The following is a 27,644-nucleotide window of genomic DNA, read 5'->3' as shown; positions in this document are numbered from 1 at the left end:
GCTACAATTGGAAATTCTATCCTAATCTACAGTATCCATTCACTTTAGGTGATCCCCACAATGTAACCACTTACTGTATGTCCTTTGGAAATCATCTTTAAAAAGCTACATTACAATGACCTTTGACATTTCCAATTCTAGGATCATTTCCTCAGGAATAATTACTACCTGTGTAATTAAATATATTTTCTCCTCCTTTTTTTAAACCTGTTTTAGTAATCTCTGAAGCATCCCAACTAGCATTATCTCTAGTGGTTTCAAGCTATGTGTTTTCTCCAAAAGTTCTTTGTTACTGAAAGTAATCAAAACATCTCTAATACAGAAACAGTAACAACTTGAATATAAGGCCACTCCTTTTCTGATAACTTTTTCAGGAAAACATCCTTACCCTAAGTAAGATATTAACTCCTTTTTACAGATCAAGAGTATCAAGTTGAAGAAAACTGGCCAACACACAATTAAAAGATAAAGAGAGCCAGAAATATCCCTCGGGCCAAAGTTAAAAAAAAAAAGAAGAAGGAATTTAGCTGCCAGTACAAATATGAATATACAGAAGAGCAGAAGGAAACAAAATCATTACTTAACATTGGGTTATACTTCATTCCTCTCTTTTAATCTAGCACAGTTTGGGAATTTGAACTTTTTTCCCTTGCTGACTGTACTAACTTATTTATAGTAATGCTAATATCATGTTATTATTTATTAATATAAACAATGTAAACATCATTTTTAGTTATAATATAATCTAGTTATTGTTGAATAGTCTGGTTATTTCCAATATTACCCTAAGTAGGTTCTTATATTGACAGCTTGCTAATTAATATTCAGAATGTAATCAATATATAAACCCCCAAACACCAAACTGAAACTTTCCTGAAGTCATTGACTTGTTTCTATTTTGTTCATTGATGTATCCCCATGCCACTGAGATACCCAGGAAGCACAAACAACAAACTGCAAGGCCAATTCAAGATGGCATAAAACTCAGGGTGCATGTTACAAACAGGGAGAAATTTTACAGCCAGGAGACTGCCTTCCTCATGTAGCGGACCCAGGAAACATGTGGGAAACAAAGGCAGAAGAAAAAAATTAAATTTCCTTACAACTTATAGCCCAATGACAAGTCCTTGAGATAGGCAGAGTGACCTTCCTCTGGAAAGACAGCCGCCTCTATGACACTTTGCTCAGGGCAAAATGCTTAAAAAATCTTAGCTTAACTTTCTCCCAACCTCGGGGATCCTGTAAGCCTACTTTAACATACAAAAATTTCTTTAGAAACTTCTTTTATCTCTACCCCACCAAGATATAGGTTGGCAATCATACTCCAAGCTTATGGTCCCCTGATACACATCTGAAGGGTCTCACGAGTGAGTTTTTACTAAACAGTAATAAGTGACCTTTTCCTAACAGCAGCTAGCCCTTCAAGGTCCTGGAAACCATGTTTCCCAGATACCTTGGACTTACACTATCCCTGACCCCCTCCTAACCTGAAGATATATAATCAGTCACCCATCACAACCCCAGTGCAGTTCTGTCTCCCACAGGTCCTGTCCCCGTGCTAAAAAAACAAACAAACAAACAAAAACACCTTTTGGGGACACTTGGGTGGCTCAGTTGGTTGAGCGTCCAACTCTTGATCTCGGCTAGGTCATGATCTCATGGTTTGTGGGTTGAAGTCCTGCATCACTGCAGTGCAAAGCCTGCTTGGGATTCTCTTTCTCCCTCTCTCTCTGACCCTGTTTGCTCTCTCTCTGTCTCTCTCTCTCTCTCTCAAAAAATAAACAAAAATAAACTAAAAAACAACAACAACTGGGGCGCCTGGGTGGCGCAGTCGGTTAAGCGTCCGACTTCAGCCAGGTCACGATCTCGCGGTCCGTGAGTTCGAGCCCCGCGTCAGGCTCTGGGCTGATGGCTCGGAGCCTGGAGCCTGCTTCCGATTCTGTGTCTCCCTCTCTCTCTGCCCCTCCCCCGTTCATGCTCTGTCTCTCTCTGTCCCCAAAAAAAAAATAAAACGTTGAAAAAAAAAAAATTTAAAAAAAAAAACAACAACAACAACAACAAAAAAAAAACACCTTTTTGCACCAAGATGTCTCAAGAATTCTCTCTTGGCTGTCAGCTCTGAACCCCAACATTTCCACATCACGAGGATAGCATTAGAGCCGAAGGAAAGTAGAGTCTTGAGCTAAAGAGGCAATGAGAGGATCCTCATCCATACACAAAGGTAAAACTTGAAAGCAAATTCAATGAGGAATTGAATTTCCCCTAACATAAAAAACTTGGCAACTATTTAAATGGGCAACTGAAGCTAGCCAGAAGGGCTCAGTAGGCCATACTTACATAATTCTCTATCCTAGAAGCTCCTTTATTTGCTGTTTCTATTTTCTTTCCTTCTTTCAGTAAGAGATTCTGTTCAAAATCTCGCATCTTGTATCAATTATATTAGTGTAAAATGTAATGTTGCACCTCTCTGTAGGCACCAATAAGGCAGCCATGAACTAGATGGCAGGGAAGCAAGATCAGAACAACTCCAGACCCAGCCCCAGCAACAGAGCACAATCTGGTCAGCCAAAGGATGGAAGGGAATAGAATTTCTTTTAGAAACTCTCTCTCCCATTGGCTTCATTAGCAATATGCTGTCCTAGGTGGTTCTACCTCTTCTGCCATGCTGCTGTCCCCTGGGCTTATTGTATATCCTCTGCCCTATAATTATAGTTAATAGAATTAATTAGTTCGCAGTTCACTGCTCTTCTCACTTAGTATTCTTTGCCTTCTAAAATGCTACAGCTTGGAATAAATATTTATCATCCAAAAGACAAACTGGAATGGTGGCAAAAATATCCTAAATGAGTTAATAGACATAAAGTGCTTAAAATGGCACCCAGCACATAGGAAATATTTAGTATGAACTAGCTGATATTACTATTACTACTGGCAATCAGTCTTTGCTCCATTATTTACTATATAACTTGGGCAAATAATTTTGCCTTTCTGAGTCTCAGCTTTCAACTATTACTTTAAAAAAAAACTCATTAAAAGTCAACTTTTCCCCCAGCCTTTTGTACTCACTAAAATGAAAATTTACAACTAATTTTGATCCAGGATTCAAGCAATAATGTAGGCAAATAGATGTTTACCTCCCAAGCTTGCTGTAAGATTAAAATTCGAAAAGGTCACATGAAAAAGTAACTGAAAACTACAAAATGTTTTTTTTCAAAGTAGGGCTCTACACTGATAATTCCAGGTATCCAAACCCAGTATCTCTCCTGGGCTTTAGTCCATCTCACGCTTCTGTTGAGTACAAAGTACTAATCACATGGGGACCACTATAAATAAAAAGGAAACGATGTCAATAATTTAGTCAATTCAAAAGAAACAATCAGCCAGACCAGATACCTGGGGCAGGGTCTAGACTTGGACTGTGGTAATAGAACAAGGAGAGAAAGAGAACTCCAGACCAGTTTATATCCTTTTAATTACAAGAGAGAAGGAAGTCAAGTAAATCATAAGAGACTCTTTTAAACTATAGAGAACAAACTGAGGGTTGAGGTTGATAGAGGGAGGTGGGTGGGAGATGGGCGAAATGGGTGATGGATATTAAGGAGGGCACTTGTGATGAGCACTGAATGTTATATGTAAGTGATGAATCACTAAATTCTACTCTTGAAACAAATATTACCCTATATGTTAACTAACTAGAATTGAAATAACAACTTGAAAAAAAAAAAGAGTGAAGGAAGCCAAACATGAAAGAAATCTTACCAAGGACAGTTAAAGGTCTCAAGGTTACATTCCTATCTGTCTTGGCAAAAGGACCCCACAACCTATGATAATAACAACAGGAGAAACTTAGGTTAATGACAACATAATGAGAAAACAAATACAAAGTAAACCACAGCTAGAAGCAGTTCACATATAAACTATGTTATAGTTATAGCACTAAGTAAGTTAGTGCTTATGGGGGGAAGGGACAGGGGGTGTCTCAGGAGGAGTCTAGAAGAGATGTGTGTCTCATGTAAAGAATGCAAAGGAAGAATCTAAGTTTTGTATGATGGGCTAACTTGACTCTATATGCTCAAGAGAGCCATTGGGAACTCTACTCTGTGCTTCTCCACAGACAGTGGTCAAGTCACTGCCAGTAATAGACCATGAGTTACACAACCACATTATAATCTTGCCTTTACACTTTGAAAGGCACTACCAGGAAGAAGGAAACTTGGGACTGAGGAAACAGATTCTCTCTTTCCTGGGATCTTGTATGAGGTGTGAACGACTAAAGGCAGCTCGGAACTGTGCCTATCATCCCATGAAAGTTGGGTCTGTCCAGAGAAGCAGAGAAAAAAGCAAAGAATCACCAATTTCTATCTGACAGATGTCTCGTTACACATTCAACATATCAAAATCATAGTGATTACCTTCCCTGAAAAACTAGTGTCTGAGAGAGAATTCCTACTTCAATGTAACATTAACCTCTCCTGTCACTTTAGTGTCACTCTTTAATTTTTTTTGTTTTATTTATTTTTGAGAGAATGAGAGAGAGAGTTTGTGCATGGGAGGGACAAAGGGAGAGGGAGACACAGAATCCGAAGACAGGCTCCAGGCTCCGAGCTGTCAGTACAGAGCCCGACGCAGGGCTCAAACCCACGAACTGCGAGATCATGACCCAACCGACTGAGCTACCCAGGTGCCCCAGTGCCACTCTTTAGAGTCCTTACATCTCCCTATATCTTTAGTATCTAAGACTAACTAGTTTCTTAAAATCTGCTATGTCTATCCCTTTATTTACATTATTACTATCACTTCTCTAGAGCAGATACTATTGCTTTAAGAATTAGCTACTGGTCCTAAACAGACTGCCCACCTCAGCATGAATGCATATCCTTTAATATACTCTAATTAATTTTGCTGTATTAATCTTCATAAGGCACTTTTCCTAAAGCACTGTTGTCACCACTGTCCCACTATATGCCTCCCCTTCACCTAAACAAAACAAATTTTAAATGGATTCCCAGTGTGACTAAATTAAAGTTGTAACTGTTTAACACTGGGATCAGCAAAACCTTTTCTGTAAAGGACTAAATAGTAAATATTTTCAGTTTCATGGGCCATAGAGTCTCTATGTAAATATGTGACTCTGCCATAATAGCAAAAACAGCCACAGACCATAGTAAATGAATCTATGACTGTGTTCTAATAAAACTATTTTATAGTTATTCCCTCCTTTCCAATGATGTCTTACTCATCACTCATGTCCCCACTCCAATTCTACTTCTCACTGAAGTCCTCCATGCTTAACCCAACTCATAGTGATCGTTCCCTCCATTTTAGCCTTAAAACATATATTGCCTGTACTTTTCATTGGGTCCTTATGTATTCATGATTTCATACTGCCTTCCCTACTTACTTTTTATCTCACATTTTCTATGTCCTGGATAACTACCATAGTGTTCAAACGTTAAAAGGTATTCATTAATTCTTTTTTTTTAAGTTTACTTTGAGAGAGAGAGTGTGCGCATGCACATGCGTTCATACCCATACCTGAACAGGGGAGGGGCAGAGAGAGGGAGAGAAAGAATCCCAAGCAGGCACCACACTGTCAGGGTGGAGCCCAACATGGGGCTCAACCCCAGGAACCGTGAGATCATGATGAGCCGAAATCAAAACCCTTACCCAACTGAGCCACCCAGGTGCCTGGTATTCATTAATTCTTTACTAACATGATGATGATAAGTTACAAGGCAATCCATGGATATATGGACCTCAAAAATTTTCACCACTCACCATTTCAATGAAAATTATAGCAAATGATCCCTATACAGTAATTATATCAACTTTTAAATGGAAAAAATATATATAAATCAATCCCTTGGGCCTTTCCATTATGAGGTATATCATGCAAAAAAACAAACAAACAAACAAAAAAAAACAAGAACAATATAGATTCAATAAGTGAACTACTTAAAAGAGGTTATTTTATTATAAACATAGTATTAGTGTGCTTGATTTAAGATAGTAGTTATATTTGTAGGACTAGGAAAATATAATCCTTAAACTGATTTTTCTGTTACCCAAGTCTCAGAGAAGCGATTCTTAACTTTTTCGGTAAAATGGACCACTTAGAAAAAGCTATGGACCCTCTCCCAATAGGAAACACCCAGATGGATATTTATATAAAATTTGCATAAAATTTCTGGGCGCTCACAGACACTCTAAAGAGGAGAAATCCTCCCTCAGGAGGATCTGAAATCCACCAAAAGGATCTGGAAATATTTTTTTTACATTGTCACAAAACAGAAACTATTACACCCAAATCAGAAGATGTCAAAGATCATAACCAGTGGAAATGAAGAATTTTATAGTTAAGAGCAAATGGGTAGGAGGGGAGAGGAGAAATATCAGCAATGACTTGCAGATTTCAATTTCATTTTGCTGCTTGCTAGGAAGGATCACATGGCCTAGAGATACCTCTATCAAGCACAGTTCTTCTAGGGCCAACACGTTACTGCTAAACCTCAAACATTAGAAGTGGCAGTTTCATATCCTAAAACAACAACTCAGGTTAAGAAAAATCATAATGAGCAACTAATTGTAAAATATCTCTTTAAAACTCAAATTCAGTAGGGAGCCTGTGTGGCTCAGTCCATTAAGCGTCCAACTTTGGCCCAGGTCATGATCTCACGGTTCGTGAGTTCAAGCTCTATGTCAGGCTCTGTGTGGACAGCTCAGAGCCTGGAGCCTGCTTCAGATTCTGTGTGTACCTCTTTCTCTGCCTCTCCCAGGCTCACGTCTCTCTCTCCCTCTCAAAAATAAACACTAAAAAAACAAACAAAAACCCTCAACTTCAGAAATAAAAATGCGTTCCTAAATACCAGTAGAATAACACACAGCAGATAAATAAAAAACACAATAATATTCATGATACATATGTGGCTGAATTTTAATTTCCTTTCATTTAGTCTTTTTTCATAAGACAAATTGATTAAATGTACTGCTAAACAGGATTCAATTTTTATGTCTTTTGCACTCAGCACATGAGAATGAGAGCAAGACATCACAAAAATCTAAATTTTATGATTCAACATAAAATAGTTAAAATCAAACTATCTGTAGTAGTAATCAATCTACCATGAATGTAATAGGTAAAATGATGAACGTGGAATTTCAAAAATAGCCAAATTCCTATCAAGGTAACAAGGTGTAGTGTCAGTCTCATTTAGAGAAAGAAAAAGCTGTAAATAAGTTAGTGCCTTTCAGAATGACTGATTCAAAAGCAGAGGCAGACACTAAGGTACAGAGGGCCCTCAAAGAAATGGATGGTCAATCAGATTGAGAAGGATTTAAAAAAGCTTCTCAGGGCATAGACTTCAAATCACAATTTTCTGAACTGATAGAAAAGGCCATGATACCTTAACTCACCTCTCCACTTGTGTCAATATTCCACTGTTTCCATAACATAATTCTCATCTTCTGCAGAACAGAATACTCTCCCCATTCTTTCAAATATTCAAATATATTCAAATATCACCTATCCTTTACGACAGAGAACACATTAACATCCCTCCAAGTCTCTGATGACTCCTTCATACCCTGCTGTGTTGTCTCCTCTGCTGTATATAGTATGATGACCACATATCCCTGATTTCCCACACCGCTCGTGATCTCAAAAGTCTGTCCCTGCAAGATCTTTAACATGGAATTAGTCATCTGTTCATGAGGTTTAAATCAATTATCTGGCACTTACTACATCATACTCTATTAAATGGCTCCGAATATAAATTTCATCTTGCTTTAAGTTCATCAGCTTCTTCTAAGCAGTGATTAGCAGCACTGGGTACATAGCAAATACTCAAATATTTATAGAAATCAATTAAATGTATTAAGCAAGAGAAACTTATTTCCTGCCCCTGCTTTTTTCTCTTATTTTTAATTACCTAGATATAAGAACAAAAGCAATACAAATCTCAGTTAAGTGACTGAGGTTAAGTGACTTCAGCTCAGGTCCTGATCTCATGGCTCGTGGGTTTGAGCCCCACGTTGGGCTCTGTGCTGACAGCTCAGAGCCTGCAGCCTGCTTCAGATTTTTTGTCTCCCTCTCTCTCTGCCTCTCTCTCTCTCTCTCAAAAATAAACATTAAAAAAATTTTTTTTAAATAAAAAGAACATTAAAACAGGGTCTCAATCTTTTCTTTGTGTTTTTTTTTGTAACCTTTATTTATTTTTGAGAGACAGACACACAGACCACAAGCAGAGGAGAGGCAGAGAGAGAGAGGGAGACACAGAATCCGAGGCAGGCTCCAGGCTCTGAGCTGTCAGCACAGAGCCTGATGTAGGGCTTGAACCCATGAACTGTGAGATCATGACCTGAGCCGAAGTCGACACTTAACCAACCTAGCCACCCAGGTGCCCCTCAATCTTCTTTTTAAAATTATCTTTTTTTAACCAGGGTTAACTCAAAGTTCACCATGCTAGTTGCCCCAAGGACAACTAAACAGGCCATATTTTAAATATTTAGCAATCCATCATCAAAAGGGCAAGCTCTCTAAATTGCTTTTTCCTAGTATAGTTGGGTTATATGCATTGAGTCATCCCTGTTCATTTGTTCATGCCACCTTTATAACTAACAGAAACATTTCTGTAAAATAGTCTGCAAGTTTCCTGATATACTGAAATAAAAGTTATCTATTCCTTAAGACTGGACCCTGGCTTTGGTCATACCACTGTCTTATCAAGTGAATGAACACTGACTAGATACTCTAATATATGAACACCACAGGCACAATAAGGAAAAAAAATTGCTGGGGAAAAGCACAGGTAACATAGCTATGTTGAAAGGGTGCTTGGTTTGCTCACTGTTATTTTATATCTTGCCAAGAAATCTCTAATTCTACAATATTAAAAGCAAATAGAAATTTTAATTTATGTTTCAGTATTTTTGTGTATTTTTTTTACTTCTGTAATATTCCTGGCATTATAATTTCCCTATGGATAAGAAGGGTTGGGTTGTTGAAGTTACAGTGCAAGGAAAAAGGGGCAGGCTGGGTGCCCCAATTATAGTGGATAAGGAATTTAGATGTCTCCTTATTCTCAGATACAGAAGATGGCCCCCATCAACAGTCTACTTTCTTTCTAATTTAATGGTCCTGTCATCAGCACCCTAACACTACCAATGGAAAAGAACATGCATTAAATAATCTGATGACTCAGGCCATATCTACTTTCCCTCCCAAAGGAAAATACAAGGAGGTACTGCACTGCATTAACATCTGTCAAAAAATAATGAGCTACATGACATCTAAGAAATCGTACAGACCAACAGCATGATTTTTTTTAAGAATTCTGCCTTCAAGTGGTATCTCACACAGTAGTCCAATATGTGAAAGAGATAAAAGAGGGTGTGCCTCTAGCTGACTGGGGTGGAGCATGAACTCATACCACCATCTCCTCATTCCCCAAACCTTAGACATGAAGATCTTGATTTCAAGATTTACAAAAAAAAAGAAAGAAAGAAAGTGAAGCCGAAAAGTTAAACAGTTTATCCAGTGTCATGATACCAATTAATGACAAAGTCAGAATTACAGCCTATTTTCATGTAGAATGGCAACTGGGGTACAGCAGCACTTTGATCAGATTCTCTAAAAATGTAGAATATTGTGGAAGACTTAGGTTCACTCAAGTCACACTCAAGCTGGCATGTCAGTTCCATGCCTTATTTGCTGTGTTTAATTATTTAACCCTCAATGAGTGTCATCTGTGAAATAAGGGGGGGAATGGGTGGGAGAGTAGACTAGTATCAGAGGATCAGAGGATTCTTCTGAGGTTTAATCTCATATAAAAATTTTCTAGTAGAGTATCTGTTACATAATAAATGTGTAAAAATGTTCACCCAAGATTGAACCCAAAAAATTAAAAATATCCCACTGTCACCCTATACCATAATTTAATACAAAACAAAACAAATGCAGCAACCAAAAATTATCAGTTAAGGAACAGCCAATTTAGGACCTTCCACATTAGTCTTTCAATTATTACATCTCCAATAATACTGACTTCTTTGGAAGTTTTTGCAAAATTTATATATGAGGAAAAATAAACAACAGCACCCCAGACTAGGTTTCATACATTATCTTAATGCATCTTGTATTCAAGCAATATTATTATCACGGGCCTACCAAAATGTCCATCTGAGAGTATAGTTGATTAACATTTTTATTTCAAAAACTTGTGTTTTTTGCCATGGAAATTCCAAAATCTTTAATTTCACAACATCATAATGAGATTAAGACACAACAGATTTAAGGCATATTTGTACACCACTGGAATTTTTATAAACCTCCAGATTAAATTAGGCAGAAAGAACAAAAGCATATTAACTAACCTCCAAAACAAATCTGCAAGAAATCTGCCAGCAGGAAAAGCAAATGGCACTTGACAATTTGACACCTGCTACCAAAAAGTGTTACACTTTGTCCACCAGAGGGAAGTGTTGTCTAACTATTAACAGAATTCCATAAACAATTTAGAACTCCAGAATAAAATTCTGTATTTTCAAAAAATTTCTTTCCAAGCTTTCAGGTAAAAAAAATTCTACTCATTGAAGTTGAAAACCTAGAAATCTGCCATAGATATCTGTACTTAGGTTAAAATGATATAAAAGATGCTCCAGTTTTCAAAATCATTTTGGGCCTATGAATTAATCATACCTCTAGGTATTGGATTATCCTAAAATGAAGATGCAGCATGTCCAGTTCCACATCTAATCATGGCCTCTACAGTTCTGACAAGTCCCTCATGCTCACTCAGCCTGATGCTATAAAGCACAAAGAAGGTGGTAGACAGTGGCAGGTGAGATCCTAATATTTCATCACATATTTTAAACCATTTAATGATGCTTAGGGCACACTAGTCCTTGTATTAAATATCTATCCCCACTATACCCATAAAAACATTCTCTCTTATCAGTAAATATATCCAGAATTCTAGCCTGAGAGATTCAGTCACTATCCTGTCTCAGTGACAAAAGTCCAAAGTGGGCTGCCAAGGGGTGACAGGCACAGAGTATGTAGACCACTCCCAAGGTTATTTCAGGGAAATAGCAACCATCTACCCTGAGTGATTTGAACAACTTTAATCTAAACAACTGTATACATACATACATACATACATACATACATACATACACATCTGACATACAGAGTTATCTACGCACACACATATTTCTCTATTTTATTACATTCAGTTACCTCCTAATTTTTAGACACTTCAGTTTTTTATCTTACTAGATTCATCTATAGTACGAATTACTCCCTTATTAAAATCCTTTCTTATTTTTCAAATCTTTCTGTTCTGATTTTCCTTCTATCTCTCTGGCTAAACCTGCTAATTTTCTTTTAAACACTACTCTCTCAGCCTGCCCTTTAATTTTTTTTTTCCTTCAAAACGCCATATTCACTCTTCTTTTCATTTTGCACATGCTCCTTGGGCAGACCTATATCCCCTTTCAAAATCTCTTCTCTCAGGCCCAGACCTGTATACCCACCTGCCCACTGGATGTCTCTACCTGAATGTGCCATAGGAATCTCAAACATGTCCAACATAACACCGTTCTTTTTCTTACCCCAAACTTGCTCCTCCTTTGAAACTGTACCTTGTGAAAAGGCACCACCATCTACCCAGCCTCCCAAAGCAGAAACTACCCTCCGTGCCCTCCTTTCTTCCCTTCCACAGCAATCAGTTGCCAGCAGTGGCACCTCACTCTGTCCACAGTAAGTCTCTTCTCTACTCTACCCACTGCCTCACCCATCCTCCTCCCCAGTGCCCTGCACTCCTGCACAACTCTGTGGCAGAGAAACCGGTAGCTGAACTCCACTGTCCATTTCTCCTCCTCCTATAGTAACAGAATTCCCAATTTTTTTAGCTGGGTCCATGGCCACTTGGAATAAAGATTACACTTTCAACATTTCCCTCGTAGCTAACTGCAACCTTGGCACAGCACTATAAACAATGAGCCATACCTGAAAGTGTTCTGGAGCAACTTCCCCAAAATATCTTTAAATTACAGATAGCACATGCCCCTTTACCTAATTCTCCTCTTCTACCTTTTGACTCTCAAGGAATATGGCCAAAGCTCCGGCAACCACATCAAAAGATGAAATGTTCTAAGGATGGCAGACCAAAGAGTTCAAAGGAGTCAGGATCACCTAACACTGTGAAACCAGCATCTGAGCTCTAAATCATCTGTCTGGATTCCTCCCAGGGAAGAAAACAGTAAACTTATTTTGCTTAAGCCACTAGTATGTGTGTATGTGTGTGTGTGTGTGTGTGTGTGTGTGTGTGTGTGTGTGTGTTTGTGTGTGTGTGTGTGTGTATGCGCGCACATGTCTGTATGTGTATGGACCTTCCTAACAAGGTACACTGCCTTTCTAATCTCACCTTTCCATAACTGCAACCCAATTCCTACACTTACTTCCAGAATGATTTCCTAAATCCCAAATATGAAAAATACATTATTTTAAAAACTAAATACTATGTGTACTCCTTAGCATGGCATACAAAACAGATCACAACCTGCTTTTTGCCTGCCCCAAGCCTCCTCTCTCATTCCTTCCATGTTGACACCAGTTGATCTGAACAAGCCATGGTGTTCATAGCAACCTATCTTTATATATGCTTCTTACCCTGTCTGATACATGTTTCTTCCCAGCACCCACTTGACCTGACCCTCAAAAACTCTGCTCAGATAATCACCTCTCCCAGGAAGCCTTCCCTCCAGTCTAACTTAGGTGTGCCTCCAATGGCCTCTCAAAACTCCCTGTTCTTACTTCTACTATAGTAGGTATCACAGTGTGTTAGAATCATCATATTATTTGTCTGTTTCCCCAACCAGACTTCAGTCAGACTGTAGGCTTTATTTCTATATCTCTATCTTAGCAACTATACATATTTATTGTATGTTGAAAGGGTAAATACTCTCAGGAATGCTTTTACTTGCCTTGAAGGAAGTTTTTGGCATCTCATACCTGATGCAAACAAAAATCCAGGCTTCTTGATTCTTTGCCCAGGCCTATTTCCAGTACATCAGCATTTCTCCAACAGTGTCCCAATAACATCTATTTAGGGAGGTTAATGTTAATAACATGTGGGTTTCCAGCCACTCCAGACAACTTTCAGTTCCACTAACCTGTCAAAATCTTTCCACCCTCAGTCTGTCTCCCCACCCTGCTGGGCATCTTCTGCCTGGAAGGTATTCTGCCTCAGAGTCGCCTTAGATCTGGATTCCACCATCCATCGGTTAGCTCTCACCACCAGCTCATACCCAGGGAGAACTCTCCACTCCCCCAATGCTTTTAAAATACTCTAAACTTCCACTGAATGTTACCCTAGAACTCAAGAGTCTCGACAATTCCCTTTATTCTTTCTAAAAAAAGAGGTTTTGCCTCTCAAAGCTTTTTAGCACTTACCTCTTTCATCATGTTTTTCCAAGATTACCTAGAGTAGATCTGTATTTTATCTATAAATCTGCTCAGCTTCTTAGGACATAATCCCTCACAGTTTAAATTCATGTACAAGGAGCAAGATGAGCTATTCCCGGGCTTTTGTTCCTCAGTACTGTTTGCTCTACCATTTCCAGCAAGGCAATTGCTCTCTGTGATACAACAAATCCAACTAAGCAGGAGCTTCATATCTCCACTTTATCTCAGCAATCTCTTAACATGACCTCCCACACCCTTAGAAAGGAGCATAACCTTCCCTTATTCTCTTTGTCAGATGCTACACAGTTATTGCACTTATCCCTCTGTTCACAGTAGGACTGTTCACAGTGCAATCCAAGTACTACTACCTGGATCTGAATCATCCAGGGCATTCATTAGAGTACTAGATTTAAAGATCACACACCAAAATCAGAATTACTGGGGTAGAAGGGAGGGGCCAAGATGGCAGAACTGTACTGAAGTTTTTTTTTGCCTCGCTCATCCCTGAATTGCAGCTAGGTCAACACCAAGCCATCTTGCACACCTAGAAAACTGATTTGAGGATTAACACAACAATCGGCACAACTTGAACCACAAAACTTGGCAGGTACACGGTATGGAGAAATGAACTGGAGGAGAGAGAAGCCATGGAGAATAGGGAGCTGTTTTTACTTGCAGAGAGAGGACGGAGACACGGGGGAAAGAACAGGAAAAGCACTCCCCCCGAAAGTAGCTGGAGAGAAAGAGAGAGAAAACACCCACAAGGGACCGAATAAGAAAGGGAGAAAGGAGAGGAATTAAATGCCATTAATGACTCTATAAATAGGGGAGTGCAGAGTCTGAAACCCCCCAGCTCGATACCTGGTGGAGCTCTGGTGGGAAGGGCGAATCCTCAGGAGCAGACAGTGAGGTCACAGGGGTCCTTGGGCCACACAGGGAGAGGCAGTTCCCCTGCTGTGAGGACACTTGGTAGAGGCTGTGCAGCCTCCCCACAGGAAAAGGTCCCAGTAGACCCCAGAGTACAGCCATGTTTGCAGGTGTTGGAACAAGGACATTAAGGGTGAAGCCTAGCACCAATGTGTTGTGATTTACTGTAATCCCTAAAACGCTGCTGCTACACAATCATACAAACTTTTTCAGGGACAGGCTGGCACCCAGCCGCAGACTCTGGGCGTTGGCAGCAGTACAGTCTCTTGAACATTCCTGCAAGTGGGCTGACACCTGGCCATTGCTCAGCAAGACTCCTAGAGGGTCTGAGTGGGCCAAAGCCGCAGGGCCCTCAGAAGTGTGAGGTTCAGAAACACACCCCATTTGAGATAAAACTCAGGAGAGAGGTGCCGCTTGGCAGGCTGAAGGCTTGTTCGTGGACAATTTAGAAGTGGGGAGTGGACAGAAGCCAGAGACAAAGGAGGGGTGCTTAACTGTCAGCGGGAGAGTAGAGAGTTCTGATACTAGATACTGGGTAGCTGAGTAACACAATTTTCATCCCTCCTGTGCATGCACATACACACAACTATCCACCCCAGTAAACTAAGCAGCAGCATCTGGTGGAGAACAGAGTCATTATGCCAAGCCCCATTCAGCTGGGCCAATCACCCCCTTGAGGAACAGCACAAGTCTATCTGCCTGCTTAGTTTATGGACTATAAAGTGCTTCATAGTTTGACATCTAGGGTAAACTGGATATAATTTCAATCATAGTTCATTCTGTTCCCTGGTCACCTATTCATTTTTTTTTTCTTCTCTTATTCTTGAATACTGACAGAGAAAATATTTTTATTTTGGTTTTTATAAAAAAGATTTTTCTTTAATTTTTCTACTGTATTTTTAAATTTTGTAAATGCTTTAAATTCTATTTTACTTTCAAAAAATTTATTTTTACTTTTGTTTTTATGAAAAAGATTTTCCTTTAGTTTTTTTCTACTATGTTTTATTTTTTGTAAATTTTTAAAAGTCTATTTTACTTTCATCATTTCATTTTATTCTATTTTCTTGTATTCACTTTTTTAATTTTCAAACGTTTTGCTGGTCTTTTTCTTTTTTCTTTCTTTTCCTTCCTTTTTCTCTGTTCTACCAAGCTTCTTTCAACAATAAGACCAAAACACACCTAGAATCAAGCATCCTTTATTTGATTATTTTCATTGCTTTTAATTTTTTAATTTTTATTTATTTATTATTTTATTATTTTTCTTCCCTCAAAATGATGAAACAAAGGAATTCACTCCAAAAGAAAGAACAGGAAAAAATGACAACCAAGGACTTAACACAGATACGAGCAAGATGTCTGCACCAGATGCAATCTTGAATGAATGCCACAGCAGCACAGATGGATGAAGCAGAGCAGCAAGTCAGCGATATAGAGGAAAAACTTATGGAGAACAAAGAAGCAGAAAAAAGAGGGAAACTAAGGCAAAAGAACACAATTTAATTTAAGAATTAGAGAACTCAGTGACTCATTAAAAAGGAATAACATCTGAATCATAGGGGTCCCAGAAGATGAAGAGAAAAGGGGGTAGAAGGTTTCTGTGGGCAAATCATAACAGAAAACATTCCTCACCTGGGAAAAGACACAGACATCAAAATCCATAAAGCACAGAGAATTCCCATTAGATTCAACAAAACTGATCATCAACAAGGCATATCATAGTCAAATTCACAAAACACTCAGGAAAGGAAAGAGTCATGAAAGCAGCAAGGAAAAAAAAAAAAGCCTTAACCTACAAGGGAGGACAGATCAGGTTCACAGCAGACATATCCAAAGAAACTTGGCAAGCCAAAAAGGACTGGAAGGATATATTCAATATGCTGGATCGGAAAAATATACAACCAAGAATTCTTTATCTAGCAAGGCTGTCATTCAAAATAGAAGGAGAGGTAAAAAGTTTTCCAGACAAACAAAAACAAAAGGAGTTTATGACCATTAAACCAGCCCTACAAGAAATTTTAAGGGGGAATCACTGAGGAGAGAAAAGATGGGGAAAAAACAACAACAACCACCAAAAGCCACAAAGACTAGAAAGGACCAGAGAACACAACCAGAAACTCCCAACTCTATAGGCAACATAATGGCAATAAATTCATATCTTTCAGTACTCACTCTAAATGTCAATGGACTAAATGCTCCAATCAAAAGACATAGGGTAACAGAATGGATAAGAAAACAAGATCCAGAAATACGCTGTTTACAAGAGACCCATTTTAGACCTAAAGACAACTTCACATTGAAAGTAAGGTCGGAAAAAGAAAGCCAGAGTAGCCATACTTATATCAATCTAGATTTTAAAATAAAGACTGTAACAAGGTATGAAGAAGGGTATATCATAATTAAGGGGTCTGTCCACCAAGAGCTAAAAATTGTGAACATTTATGCTCCAAATGTGGAATCACCCAAATATATAAATCAATAAATCACAAACATAAAGAAACTCATTGATAATAATACCATAATAGTAGGGGACTTCAAGACCCCACTTAGAAATGGACAGATCATCTAAACAGAAAATCAACAAGGAAACAATGGCTTTGAATGACACACTGGACCAGATAGACTTAACAGATATATTCAGAACATTTCATCCTAAAGGAGCAGAATACACATTCTTCTCCAGTGCACATGATGTTCTCCAGAATAGACCACATACTTGGACACAAATCAGCCCTCAACAAGTTCAAAAAGATAGAGATTGTATCGTGCATTATTTTCAGACCACAACACTATGAAACTCAAAATCAACCACAGGAAACAATTTGGAAACACAACAAATACTTAGACACTAAAGATCATCCTACTAAAGAATGAATAGGCTAAGCAAAGCAAGAAGTTAAGAAGAAATTAAAAGTACATGGAAGCCAACGAAAATGATAACACCATAGCTCAAAACCTCTGGGACACAGCAAAGGCAGTCATAAGAAGCAAGTATATAGCAATCCAGGCCTCCTAAAAAAGGAAGAAAGGCCTCAGATACACAATATAACCTTACAACTTAAAGAGCTGGTAAACAAAAGCAAATAAAACCCAAAACCAGCAGAAGACAGGAAATAATAAAGATAAGAGCAGATATCAATGCTATCGAAACCGAAAGAACAGTAGAACAGATCAATGAAACCAGGAGCTGGTTCTTTGAAATTGATGAACCCCTAGCCAGTGTGATCAAAAAGAAAAAGGAAAAGGGGTGCCTGGATGTTTCAATCACTAAGCGTCTGACTTCAGCTCAGGTCATGATCTTGTGGTCCATGAGTTCAAGCCCATGTCAGGCTCTGTGCTGACAGCTCAGAGCCTTGAGCCTGCTTCAGATTCTGTGTCTCCCTTTCTCTCTGCCCCATCCTACGCTTGTGCTCTGTTTTTCTCGCTCTCAAAAATAAACATTTTAAAAAACTGAAAAGAAAAAAAAGAAGAGAAAAAAGGAAAAGAAAAAGGAAAAGAAAAGAAAAGAAAAGAAAAGAAAAGAAAAGAAAAGAAAAGAGAGAAGAAAAAGGAAAGGACCCAAATAAATAAAACCTAGAATGGGGCGCCTGGGTGGCTCAGTCGATTAAGCCTCCGACTTCAGTTCAGGTCATGATCTCGTGGTTCGTAAGTTTTAGCCCCGCATCGGGCTCTGGGCTGACAGCTCAGAGCCTGGAGCCTGCTTCAGATTCTGTGCTTCCCTCTCTCTCTTACCCTCCCCTGCTCACACCCTGTTTCTGTCTCTCAAAAATAAATAAATATTTTAAAAAATTAAAAAAATAAATAAAACCAAGAAAGAAGGAAGAGATATCGGAACCAACAGTGCAAATACCATACAGTAAAATATTAATTCTCTTACAATAATAAGAGAGTATTATGAGCAATTATACACAAATAAATTGGGCAATCTGGAAGAAATGGACAAATTCCTAGAAACCTATAAACTACCAAAACTGAAATAGGAAGAATTAGAAAATTTGAACAGACCCAGAACTAGTAAATAAATCTAATTAGTAATCAAAAATCTCCCAAAAAACAAGAGTCCAGGGCTGAATGGCTTTCCAGGGGAATTTCTACCAAACATTTAAAGAAGAGTTAACACCTATTCTTTTGAAGCTGTTCCAAAGCATAGAAATGGAAGGAAAACTTCCAAACTCTTTCTATGAAGCCAGCATTAGCTTGATTCCAAAACCAAGACCCCAATAAAAGAGAACTACAGACCAATTTCCCTGATGAACATGGATACAAAAATCCTGAACAAGATACTAGCCAACTGGATCCAACAATACATTAAAAGAATTATTCACCACGACCAAGTGGGATTTAACATGGGATGCAGGCTGGCTCAATATCTACAAAAGAATCAATATGATTCATCACGTCAGTAAAAGAAAGGACAAGAATCACATGATCCTCTCAATAGATGCAGAGAAAGCATCTGACAAAATGTATTCTTTCCTGATAAAAACCCTCAAGAATGTAGGGATGGAAGGATAATACCTAAAGATCATAAAAGTCATATATTAAAGACCCACCACTAATATCATCCTCAGTGCGGAAAAACTGAGAGCTTTCCCTCTAAAATCAGGAACATGACAGGGTTGTCCACTCTGGCCACTGTTATTCAACATAATATTGGAAATCCTAGCCTTGGCAATCAGATAACACAAAGGAATAAAAGGCATCCAAATCGGCCAGGAGGAGGTCAAACTTTCACTCTTTGCAGGTGACATGATACTCTATATGGAAAACCCAAAAGATTCCACTAAAAAACTACTAGAAGTGATCCATGAATTCAGCAAAGTCGCAGGATATAAAATCAATGCACAGAAATTGGTTGCATTCCTATACACCAATAATGAAGCAACAGAAAGAGAAATCAAGGAATCGATCCCATTTACAATTGCACCAAAAACCATAAAATACCTGAGAATAAACATAACCAAAGAGGTGAAAAATCTATACAGTGAAAACTATAGAAAGCTTATGAAAGAGGGGCGCCTGGGTGGCTCAGTCGGTTAAGCGTCCGACTTCGGCTCAGGTCACGATCTCGCGGTCCGCGGGTTCGAGCCCCGCGTCGGGCTCTGGGCTGATGGCTCAGAGCCTGGAGCCTGCTTCCGATTCTGTGTTTCCCTCTCTCTCTGCCCCTCCCCCGTTCATGCTGTGTCTCTCTCTGTCTCAAAAATAAATAAACGTTAAAAAAAATTTTTTTTTAAAAAAGCTTATGAAAGAAAATGAAGAAGATACATGCACGTGCGCGCACGCGCACACACACACACACACACACACACACACAGAGAAAAATATCCCATGCTCATGGATTGGAAGAACAAATATTGTTAAAATGTCAATACTACCCAACGCAATCTACATATTCAATGCAATCCCTATCAAAATAACACCAGCATTCTTCACAGAGCTAGAACAAAAAATCCTAAAACTTGTATGGAACCAGAAAAGCCTCTGAATAGCCAGAACAATCTTGAAAAAGAAAACCAAAGCTGGAGGCATCACAATCCCAGACTTCAAGATATATTACAAAGCTGTAATTATCAAGACAATATGGTACTGGCACAGAAACAGACAGTCTGGTCAAAGGAACAGAATACAGAACCCCGAAATGGACCAACAAATGTATGGCCAACTAATCTTTGAGAAAGCAGGAAAGAATATCCAATGGAATAAAGACAGTCTCTTCAGCAAATGGTGCTGGGAAAACTGTAGAGTGACATGCAGAAAAATGAATCTGGACCACTTTCTTACCCTATACACAAAAATAAACTCAAAATAGATAAAAGACCTAGACATAAGACAGGACATCATCAAAATCCTAGAGGAAAAAGCAGGCAAAACCTCTCTGACCTCGACCACAGCAACTTCTTACTCAATGTGTTTCTGGAGGCAAGGGAAACAAAAGCAAAAATGAACTACTGGGACCTCATGAAAACAAAAAGCTTCCTCTGCACAATGAAGGAAACAATGAGCAAAACTAAAGGCAACTGATGGAATGGGAGAAGATGTTTGCAAATGACATATCAGATAAAGGGTGAGTATCCAAAAACCTATAAAGAACTTATCACAGTCAACACCCAAAAAACAAATAATCCAGTGAAGAAATGGGCAAAAATATGAATAGACACTTCTCAAAGAAGACATCCAAATGGCTCACAGACACATGAAAGAATGCTCAACATCACTCATCATCAGGGAAATACAAATTAAAAGCACAATGAGGTACCACCTCACACCAGTGAGAATAGCTAAAATTAACAACTCAGGCAACAACAGATGTTGGCGAGGATGCGGAGAAAAAGGATCTCTTTTGCACTACTGATGGGAATGCAAACTGGTGCAGCCACTCTGGAAAACAGTATGGAGGTTCCTCAAAAAATTAAAAATGGAATTACCCTATGACCCAGCAACTGCACTACTAGGTACTTATCCAAGGGATTACAGGTGTGCTGTTTCGAAGGGACACATGCACCCCAATGTTTATAAAAGCACTATCAACAATAGCCAAAGTATGGAAAGAGCCAAAATGTCCATCAACAGATGAATGGATAAAGATGTGGTGTATATATATACAATACAATACTACTCTACAATCAAAAAGAATGAAATCTTGTCATTTGCAACTACATGGATGGAACCAGAGGGTATTATGCTAAACGAAATCAGTCAATCAGAGAAAGACAAATATCATATAACTTCACTCATATGAGGACTTTAAGAGACAAAACAGATGAACATAAGGGAAAGGAAGCAAAAATAATATAAAAACAAGGAGGGGGACAAAACATAAGAGACTTTTAAAGACAGAGAAAAAACAGGGTTGCTGGAGGGGTTGGGGGGGGATGGGCTAAATGGGTAAGGGGCATTAAAGACAACACTTGTTGGGATGAGCACTGGGTGTTATAGGGAATGAATCACTGGAAACTTCTCCTTAAATCATTATTCCACTTATGCTAACTAACTTGGATGTAAATTAAAATATAAATCGTAAATAAATTAAATCATATTAAATCTAATTTAATTTAATTTAATTTAATTTAATTTAATTTAAAAGAATTACTGGGGTGAAATTCAAGAGTCCCAAATTGTTTTTTCAGCTTTATTGAGATATAACTGAGAGGTAAAATGGTAAGATTTTAATGAGTACAAGGTGATATTCGATATATGTATGCAGTTATAAAAGACAGAATTTGAGTTTTCAAGGAGCATTCCAAGCATCCAAGCTGTCAATACATCTCTGCTAGCATGGCAGGACAGGGCTGGACAAAACTGGGGCCACCAGAATCCCCAGAAATTGTCACCTGACGCCTGAAGCAGCTGCCTTCATTCACTCTAGGTGTGTAATACAAAGAATATAATCTAAGTATGTTGTGAAGTAGAAAAGGTTTGTAGAGCTCCTAGAATTTCTAGACAACTATTAAATTAGTATTTGTAGGGGAGGTTCACAATGATCACTTTCAAAACTTCCACAGGTCAATCTGATACGCTTAAGAATCACTGTTTTTAAACAACAATTTTCAGGGGCGCCTGGGTGGCGCAGTCGGTTAAGCGTCCGACTTCAGCCAGGTCACGATCTCGCGGTCCGTGAGTTCGAGCCCCGCGTCGGGCTCTGGGCTGATGGCTCGGAGCCTGGAGCCTGTTTCCGATTCTGTGTCTCCCTCTCTCTCTGACCCTCCCCCGTTCATGCTCTGTCTCTCTCTGTCCCAAAAATAAATAAAAAACGTTGAAAAAAAAAATTTAAAATAAATAAATAAATAAATAAATAAATAACAATTTTCAAAAAAAAAAAATAGCAATTCTCAACTTTTTAAGAGCAAAAGTACCTTTTTATAACATAATTTACAGTACCTCCTTTATTATCTTGAAGTGAAATTCAAAAATATAACTTGCCTAAATATAAAATTCAAAATAATCAATATAATTTATGGAATATGATACATTCAGCAATTTACTAAATGCAATACAAAAAATTGATTTTAACTATGTAAATGCTTAGGTTAGTCAGATGCTTGCCTGTACCTAAACATAGAATCACCCTGAAAGCAAAGCTTGAGTATAGACTAATGGGTATACTGAACTGATGACTGAATAGCAGTCTTGTCAGACATGAAATAATGAACAATTTGAAATAATGAACAATTTTTAGTAAATTTCCAAACTAAACAAAGTAAAATCTTCCCTTAGTTCACATGGTAGTTATAGTCCCCAAAAATTCAGGGATATTTAAAACAATGCAAAAAACATTTTGTTTAAATATCTTAAGTCCAGATCATTAGAAACATGTTTTTCTGCCTACATGAATGTCAGTAGGACACTCAAGGTCATGTAGCATGTGGAACAATTCTTCCTTGTGCAGTACTATCTCATGCACTACAAGATGCCTGTAGTCTTACCCATTAAAGGCCAGTAGCCAATCTGCATCCCCAATTACTCTGACAATTAAAAACATCCCCACAGGGGCGCCTGGGTGGCGCAGTCGGTTAAGCGTCCGACTTCAGCCAGGTCACGATCTCGCGGTCCGTGAGTTCGAGCCCCGCATCAGGCTCTGGGCTGATGGCTCGGAGCCTGGAGCCTGTTTCCGATTCTGTGTCTCCCTCTCTCTCTGCCCCTCCCCAGTTCATGCTCTGTCTCTCTCTGTCCCAAAAATAAAATAAAAAACGTTGAAAAAAAAAATTAAAAAAATAAATAAAAACATCCCCACAAATTTCCAAAACCACTGCTTTAAAATATAACCATTCAAACTCTTCAAGCAATAAGAATAGAGGCAGTTTTATCAGGCTGCAATATTATTTTCCTTTCTGCTACCATCTTGGATTATAGTAACTCAGAATCTCTACCTGATTCCACCTATATAATAATGCTTCCCAAAGCAAATATTCACATAAATACTAGCAAAACAAAAACTGCTGATGCAATTACACATGAATGGACAATTACCACAGATATAAGAAAAGTTCTTCATGAATTCCTTAAAAATTAAAGCATATTTTTTTTTTTTACAGTCAAATCACATTTTCCTATTGACATTACATTTTAGTTTCCTAGATGTCCTCTCATTTGTCTGACTGGTCTTCAAAGTGGCAACGGTTCCTAAGCCCTTCAGTTTTGAATGTCTGTAAAACAAATCCACTGCCATAATTCAAATATATTAACAAATCCTTTTAGTATTAAAGTGGTTTAATATAGCTCAAGTAATTACTTTTTTAAATATAGTAATTCTTTTAAGTTTTTATTTAAATTCCAGTTATCATACAATGTAATATTAATTTCAGGTGTACAATACAGTGATTCAACACTTCTATACAACACCTAATGTTCATCACAAGTGCACTCCTCGATCCCTATCATCTATTTCACCCACCCACCCCCTCCTCCCCTCTGGTGACCATCAGTTTGTTCTCTATAGTTAAGAGTCTGTTTCTTGGTTTGCCTCTTTCTTTCTTTCTTTCTTTCTTTCTTTCTTTCTTTCTTTCTTTCTTTCTTTTGCTCTTTTTACCTTTGCTCATTTGTTTTGTTTCTTAAATTCCACATATGAGTGAAATCATATGGTACTTGTCTTTCTCCAACTGACTTATTTCACTTACCATAATACTTTCCAGCTCCACTTATGACATTGCAAATAGCAAGATTTCAATATTTTTTAAGGTTGAGTAATATTCCAATATATATATATATATATATCCAATTGGATATATAATATCCAATATATATATATATATATATATATATATATGTATACACATATGGAAATACACACAAAATCTTCTTTATCCATTTATGACTCAATGAACACTTGGGCTATTTCATAATTCGGCTATCATAGATAATGCTGCTATAAACATAGGGATGCATGTATCCCTTTGAATTAATATTTTTAATAAAGTAGTTCTTAATCCTGCGTATGTATCATAATCATAACCAGAGGAGCTACTTAAAAATTTAGATATGCCTGAGTCCCTTGCCCACAGATTCTGATTGCATATGCCTGGAGAAGGTGTGGTACAGGAAATCTTTACTCTTTTTAAAAGGTCTATAGGTGATTCTCTGCAGGGGTGGATCCAGTTTTATCCCTCCTGAAACTTACACATTTTGGGGTGCTCTCTCTCTCTTTACAAGAAAGAAGAAAAAACTGCTATGTCTCTTAAGGCCTTGGAAAACTCCTGTGCATAAACTTCATACTATATGCACCTTTGGACGTTAGTCAGGGTTGCAATATATGACATAATGAATCATTATCGCAAAACATGGCTGAACATGTAAAGTCTTACACTAGTATCATTTTGAAGCAGAGACCATAAGCCCAAAATGCCTACAAGTTTCAGGAGGTAACAAATGTAAAGCAGGCAAAGCAGGAGACAACACAGGACGGGTGGTAACTGGCAAACCTGAGCTCCAAAGGCACCAGCTGCTATTTAGCATCAGTGCCCACTCAGTGTTGCACTCTCAGATTTTTAACAGAAGGTTGAAATCTGGGTTTTTATATGAAATCTCCCAATTTTTAAAAGTTAGCTCAATTTTTAAATAAAACATTGGCTAAGCTAAATAAAACATGAGTGAAAGATGCCAATATATAACCTCTGCTTCATAAAATAAAAGGGAAAAGATACCTTTCACCTAAAAACAAAAGGAAACTTAAGATTAGATGGTTGATTTAAAGAAGATAAAGGGGGATACTGCTAAAGGCATACCTTGTAAAGCAGTCTATTCACCTGACAATAAAAAATCTTGTTTAGGGATCCATCTCAAGGACCTAAATTTACTGTAAAACATACTAACAGCTCTCAAAGAGTTGTGCATGTCAAGAAAAGACTAAATCTCTAATATAAAACACATGAAAAGGAAAATCCTTAAAAATGAATTCTTAATGGCTAATAAATGAAAAAAGTTTGACCTCAATTACATTTGGTACCCTAAGTATACTGAGATAAAAGCTCTTTTCTAAATCAATATGTTGTACATCTGAAACTAATGCGACATTATGTGTCAACTATACTTCAATTTAAAAAAAAAAAGCTCTCTTTTCCCTGAGATCAGGAACACGACAGGGATGCCCACTCTCACCACTGTTGTTTAACATAGTGCTGGAAGTTCTAGCATCAGCAATCAGACAACAAAAGGAAATCAAAGGCATCAAAATTGGCAAAGATGAAGTCAAGCTTTCGCTTTTTGCAGATGACATGATATTATACATGGAAAATCCGATAGACTCCACCAAAAGTCTGCTAGAACTGATACATGAATTCAGCAAAGTTGCAGGATACAAAATCAATGTACAGAAATCAGTTGCATTCTTATACACTAACAATGAAGCAACAGAAAGACAAAGAAACTGATCCCATTCACAATTGCACCAAGAAGCATAAAATACCTAGGAATAAATCTAACAAAAGATGTAAAAGATCTGTATGCTGAAAACTATAGAAAGCTTATGAAGGTAATTAAAGAAGATTTAAAGGAATGGAAAGACATTCCCTGCTCATGGATTGGAAGAATAAATATTGTCAAAATGTCAATACTACCCAAAGCTATCTACACATTCAATGCAATCCCAATCAAAATTGCACCAGCATTCTTCTCGAAACTAGAACAAGCCATCCTAAAATTCATATGGAACCACAAAAGGCCCCGAATAGCCAAAGTAATTTTAAAGAGGAAGACCAAAGCAGGAGGCATCACAATCCCAGACTTTAGCCTCTACTACAAAGCTGTAATCATCAAGACAGCATGGTATTGGCACAAAAACAGACACATAGACCAATGGAATAGAATAGAAACCCCAGAACTAGACCCACAAACGTATGGCCAACTCATCTTTGACAAAGCAGGAAAGAACATCCAATGGAAAAAAGACAGTCTCTTTAACAAATGGTGCTGGGAGAACTGGACAGCAACATGCAGAAGGTTGAAACTAGACCACTTTCTCACACCATTCACAAAAATAAACTCAAAATGGATAAAGGACCTGAATGTGAGACAGGAAACCATCAAAACCCTAGAGGAGAAAGCAGGAAAAGACCTCTCTGACCTCAGCCGTAGCAATCTCTTACTTGACACATCCCCAAAGGCAAGGGAATTAAAAGCAAAAGTGAATTACTGGGACCTTATGAAGATAAAAAGCTTCTGCACAGCAAAGGAAACAACCAACAAAACTAAAAGGCAACCAACGGAATGGGAAAAGATATTTGCAAATGACATATCGGACAAAGGGCTAGTATCCAAAATCTATAAAGAGCTCACCAAACTCCACACCCGAAAAACAAATAACCCAGTGAAGAAATGGGCAGAAAACATGAATAGACACTTCTCTAAAGAAGACATCCGGATGGCCAACAGGCACATGAAAAGATGCTCAACGTCGCTCCTTATCAGGGAAATACAAATCAAAACCACACTCAGATATCACCTCACGCCAGTCAGAGTGGCCAAAATGAACAAATCAGGAGACTATGGATGCTGGAGAGGATGTGGAGAAACGGGAACCCTCTTGCACTGTTGGTGGGAATGCAAATTGGTGCAGCCACTCTGGAAAGCAGTGTGGAGGTTCCTCAGAAAATTAAAAATAGACCTACCTTATGACCCAGCAATAGCACTGCTAGGAATTTATCCAAGGGATATAGGAGTACTGATGCATAGGGGCACTTGTACCCCAATGTTTATAGCAGCACTCTCAACAATAGCCAAATTATGGAAAGAGCCTAAATGTCCATCAACTGATGAATGGATAAAGAAATTGTGGTTTATATACACAATGGAATACTACGTGGCAATGAGAAAAAATGAAATATGGCCTTCTGTAGGAACGTGGATGGAATTGGAGAGTGTGATGCTAAGTGAAATAAGCCATACAGAGAAAGACAGATATCGTATGGATTCACTCTTATGTGGATCCTGAGAAACTTAACAGAAACCCATGGGGGAGGGGAAGGAAAAAAAAAAAAAAAGAGGTTAGAGCGGGAGAGAGCCAAAGCATAAGAGACTGTTAAAAACTGAGAACAAACTGAGGGTTGATCGGGGGTGGGAGGGAGGGGAGGGTGGGTGATGGGTATTGAGGAGGGCACCTTTTGGGATGAGCACTGGGTGTTGTATGGAAACCAATTTGACAATAAATTTCATATATTAAAAAAAAAAAAAGCTCTCTTTTCCAATTGAGATGTACTGTTCTAAAGTTGATCATATCCACTCTCAAAAAAAGTCAAATTCTGCTCCTCAGCTTCTCAATAGCTGC

At 38.2% G+C, this 27,644-nt stretch overlaps 1 protein-coding gene across 9 annotated transcripts in view; it reads right to left on the bottom strand.

Annotated features, from left to right (window-relative positions):
- PSD3 (pleckstrin and Sec7 domain containing 3) overlaps positions 1 to 27,644 on the bottom strand; it is a 796,552-nt gene that overhangs the window by 466,191 nt on the left and 302,717 nt on the right. The window contains exon 1 of one of the 9 annotated variants that reach the window (XM_049632455.1): positions 3,760 to 3,799. The exons of the other annotated variants lie outside the window; for them this stretch is intronic. The gene's annotated coding sequence lies outside the window, so the exon portion shown is untranslated. Of the gene's footprint in view, positions 1 to 3,759; positions 3,800 to 27,644 lie in introns of those variants that run through there. 9 annotated transcript variants of the gene reach the window in all.

The sequence above is a fragment of the Panthera uncia genome, chromosome B1 (assembly GCF_023721935.1).
Source record: "Panthera uncia isolate 11264 chromosome B1, Puncia_PCG_1.0, whole genome shotgun sequence".
Taxonomy (NCBI): domain Eukaryota; kingdom Metazoa; phylum Chordata; class Mammalia; order Carnivora; family Felidae; genus Panthera; species Panthera uncia.
Note: the sequence above shows the minus strand (reverse complement) of the source record. Positions and strands in the feature narration are given on the sequence as shown.